Raw genomic sequence first — 4,798 nt, forward strand, 5'->3', positions numbered from 1 at the left:
CTTTTATTTCCTACCAAAAGTCGATTTTTAAGTGAAAACATAAAAGTCCATTTTCTGGCTAAACGGAAGGCCCTAGGGCAAAAAGGATTAAAATCTGTGATCACTTTTTTTCCCACCAAAAGTCGATTTCTGGGTGAAAACGTAAAAGTCCTTTTTCTGGCTAAACGGAAGGCCCTAGAGTAAAAAGGATTAAAATCTGTGATCACTATTATTTCCCATCAAAAGTTGATTTTTAAGTGAAAACTTAAAACCCAATTTTCAGGCTAAACGCAAGGCCCTATGGCAAAAAGGATTAAAATCTGTGATCACTTTTATTTCCCACCAAAAGTCGATTTTTGTGTGAAAACATAAAAGTCCATTTTCTGGCTAAACGGAAGGCCCTAGGGCAAAAAGGATTAAAATATGTGATCATTTTTATTTCCCACTAAAAGTCGATTTTTAAGTGAAAATATAAAAGTCCATTTTCTGGCTAAACGGAAGACCCTAAGGCAATAAGGATTAAATCTGTGATCACTTTTATTTCCTACCAAAAGTCGATTTTTAAGTGAAAACATAAAAGTCCATTTTCTGGCTAAACGGAAGGCCCTAGAGCAAAAAGGATTAAAATCTGTGATCACTATTTTTTCCCATCAAAAGTCGATTTTTAAGTGAAAACTTAAAAGTCCATTTTCTGGCTAAACGGAAGGCCCTAGGGCAAAAAGGATTGAAATCTGTGATCACTTTTATTTCCCACCAAAAGTCGATTTTTGAGTGAAAACATAAAAGTCCATTTTCTGGCTAAACGGAAGGCCCTAGAGCAAAAATTATTAAAATCTGTGATCATTTTTATTTCCCATAAAAAGTAGATTTTTAAGTAAAAACATAAAAGTCCATTTTCTGGCTAAACGGAAGGCCCTAGGGCAAAAAGGATTAAAATCTGTGATAATTTTTATTTCCCATAAAAAGTAGATTTTTAAGTAAAAACATAAAAGTCCATTTTCTGACTAAACGGTAGCCTCTAAGGCAAAAAGGATTAAAATCTGTGATCACTTTTATTTTCCACCAAAAGTCGATTTTTAAGTGAAAATATAAAAGTCCATTTTCTGGCTAAACGGAAGGCCCTAGAGCAAAAATTATTAAAATCTGTGATCATTTTTATTTCCCACCAAAAATCGATTTCTGGGTAAAAACATAAAAGTCTATTGTGAGCACTTTTATTTTCCACCAAAAGTCGATTTCTGGATGAAAACATAAAAGTCCATTTTCTGACTAAACGGAAGGCCCTAGGGCAAAAAGGATTAAAATCTGTGATCACTTTTATTTTCCACCAAAAGTCGATTTTTAAGTGAAAACTTAAAAGTCCATTTTCTGGCTAAACGGAATTCCCTAAGGCAAAAAGGATTTAAATCTGTGATCACTTTTATTTCCCACCAAAAGTCGATTTTTAAGTGAAAACATAAAACTCCATTTTCTGGCTAAACGGAAGGCCTTAGGGCAAAAAGGATTAAAATCTGTGATCACTTTTATTTCCCACCAAAAGTCGATTTTTGAGTGAAAACATAAAAGTCCATTTTCTGGCTAAACGGAAGGCCCTATGGCAAAAAGGATTAAAATATGTGATCACTTTTATTTTCCACCAAAAGTAGATTTCTGTGTGAAAACATAAAAGTCCATAAAGGCTAAACGGAAGGCTCTAAGGCAAAAAGGATTAAAATCTGTGATCACTTTTATTTTCCACCAAAAGTCGATTTTTAAGTGAAAGCATAAAAGTCCAGTTTCTGGCTAAACGGAAGGCCCTAGGCCAAAAAGGATTAAAATCTGTGATCACTTTTATATCCCACCAAATGTCGATTTTTGAGTGAAAACATAAAAGTCCATTTTCTGGCTAAACGGAAGACCCTGGGGCAAAAAAGATTAAAATCTGTGATCACTTTTATTTCCCACCAAAAGTGGATTTCTGGGTGAAAACATAAAAGTCCATTTTCTGGCTAAACGGAAGGCCCTAGGGCAAAGAGGATTAAAATCTGTGATCACTTTTATTTCCCACCAAAAGTTGATTTTTAAGTGAAAATATAAAAGTCCATTTTCTGGCTAAACGGAAGGCCCTAGGGCAAAAAGGATTAAAATCTGTGATCACTTTTATTTCCCATAGAAAGTAGATTTTTAAGTAAAAACATAAAAGTTCATTTTCTGGCTAAACGGAAGGCCCTAGGGCAAAAAGGATTAAAATCTGTGATCACTTTTATTTCCCACCAAAAGTCGATTTCTGGGTGAAAACATAAAAGTCCATTTTCTGGCTAAACGGAAGGCTCTAAGGCAAAAAGGATTAAAATCTGTGATCATTTTTATTTCCCACTAAAAGTCGATTTCTGGGTGAAAACATAGAAGTCCATTTTCTGGCTAAACGGAATTCCCTAAGGCAAAAAGGATTAAAATCTGTGATCACTTTTATTTCCTACCAAAATTCGATTTTTAAGTGAAAACATAAAAGTCCATTTTCTGGCTAAACGGAAGGCCCTAGGGCAAAAAGGATTAAAATCTGTGATCACTTTTATTTCCCACCAAAAGTCGATTTTTAAGTAAAAACATTAAAGTCCATTTTCTGGCTAAACGGTAGGCCCTAGGGCAAAAAGGATTAAAATCTGTGATCACTTTTATTTCCCACCAAAAGTCGATTTTTGAGTGAAAACATAAAAGTCCATTTTCTGGCTAAACGGTAGGCCCTAGGGCAAAAAGGATTAAAATCTGTGATCACTTGTAGTTTCCACCAAAAGTCGATTTTTGAGTGAAAACATAAAAGTCCATTTTCTGGCTAAACGGAAGGCTCTAAGGCAAAAAGGATTAAAATCTGTGATCACTTTTATTTCCCACCAAAAGTCGATTTCTGAGTGAAAACATAAAAGTCCATTTTCTGGCTAAACGGAAGGCCCTAGGGCAAAAAGGATAAAAGTCCATTTTCTGGCTAAACGGAAGGCCCTAGGGCAAAAAGGATTAAAATCTGTGATCACTTTTATTTCCCACCAAAAGTCGATTTCTGGGTGAAAACATAAAAACTAGAGGCCCTAGGGCAAAAACAATGATAATCTGTGATCACTATCATTTCTCACTAAAAATCGATATTTGAGTAATCCGTTTAGTCAGAAAATGGACTTTTATGTTTTCATCCAGAAATCGACTTTTGGTGGAAAATAAAAGTGCTCACAGATTTTAATCCTTTTTGCCCTAGGGCCTTCCGTAAAGCCAGAAAATTGACTTTTATGATTTCACTTAAAAATCGACTTTTTGTGAAAAATAAAAGTGATCACAGATTTTAATCCTTTTTGCCCTAGGGCCTTCCGTTTAGCCAGAAAATAGACTTTTATGTTTTTACCCAGAAATCGATTTTTGGTGGGAAATAAAAATGATCACAGATTTTAATAATTTTTGCTCTAGGGCCTTCCGTTTAGCCAGAAAATGGACTTTTATATTTTCACTTAAAAATCGACTTTTGGTGGAAAATAAAAGTGATCACAGATTTTAATCCTTTTTGCCTTAGAGGCTACCGTTTAGACAGCAAATGGACTTTTATGTTTTTACTTAAAAATCTACTTTTTATGGGAAATAAAAATTATCACAGATTTTAATCCTTTTTGCCTTAGGGAATTCCGTTTAGCCAGAAAATGGACTTCTATGTTTTCACCCAGAAATCGACTTTTAGTGGGAAATAAAAATGATCACAGATTTTAATCCTTTTTGCCTTAGAGCCTTCCGTTTAGCCAGAAAATGGACTTTTATGTTTTCACCCAGAAATCGACTTTTGGTGGGAAATAAAAGTGATCACAGATTTTAATCCTTTTTGCCCTAGGGCCTTCCGTTTAGCCAGAAAATGAACTTTTATGTTTTTACTTAAAAATCTACTTTCCATGGGAAATAAAAGTGATCACAGATTTTAATCCTCTTTGCCCTAGGGCCTTCCGTTTAGCCAGAAAATGGACTTTTATGTTTTCACTCAAAAATCGACTTTTGGTGGGAAATAAAAGTGATCACAGATTTCAATCCTTTTTGCCCTAGGGCCTTCCGTTTAGCCAGAAAATGGACTTTTATATTTTCACTTAAAAATCGACTTTTGGTGGAAAATAAAAGTGGTCACAGATTTTAATCCTTTTTGCCTTAGAGGCTACCGTTTAGCCAGAAAATTGACTTTTATGTTTTCACCCAGAAATCGCCTTTAGGTGGAAAATAAAAGTGATCACAGATTTTAATCCTTTTTGCCATAGGCCCTTGCGTTTAGCCAGAAAATGGACTTTTAAGTTTTCACTTAAAAATCGACTTTTGGTGGGAAAAAAAAGTGATCACAGATTTTAATCCTTTTTGCCTTAGGGTCTTCCGTTTAGCCAGAAAATGGACTTTTATATTTTCACTTAAAAATCGACTTTTAGTGGGAAATAAAAATGATCACATATTTTAATCCTTTTTGCCCTAGGGCCTTCCGTTTAGCCAGAAAATGGACTTTTATGTTTTCACACAAAAATCGACTTTTGGTGGGAAATAAAAGTGATCACAGATTTTAATCCTTTTTGCTCTAGGGCCTTCCGTTTAGCCAGAAAAAGGACTTTTATGTTTTCACCCAGAAATCGACTTTTGGCGGGAAAAAAAAGTGATCACAGATTTTAATCCTTTTTGCCCTAGGGCCTTCCGTTTAGCCAGAAAATGGACTTTTATGTTTTCACTTAAAAATCGACTTTTGGTGGAAAATAAAAGTGATCACAGATTTTAATCCTTTTTGCCCTAGGGCCTTCCGTTTAGCCAGAAAATGGACTTTTATGTTTTCACTCAAAAA

At 34.6% G+C, this 4,798-nt stretch overlaps 1 protein-coding gene across 1 annotated transcript in view; it reads right to left on the reverse strand.

Moving 5' to 3' along the window:
* Window positions 1–4,798, reverse strand: part of LOC111678017 (adenylate kinase) — a 14,846-nt gene that overhangs the window by 1,841 nt on the left and 8,207 nt on the right. The gene's annotated exons all lie outside the window — the stretch shown is intronic.

The sequence above is a fragment of the Lucilia cuprina genome, chromosome 6 (assembly GCF_022045245.1).
Source record: "Lucilia cuprina isolate Lc7/37 chromosome 6, ASM2204524v1, whole genome shotgun sequence".
NCBI lineage: Eukaryota > Metazoa > Arthropoda > Insecta > Diptera > Calliphoridae > Lucilia > Lucilia cuprina.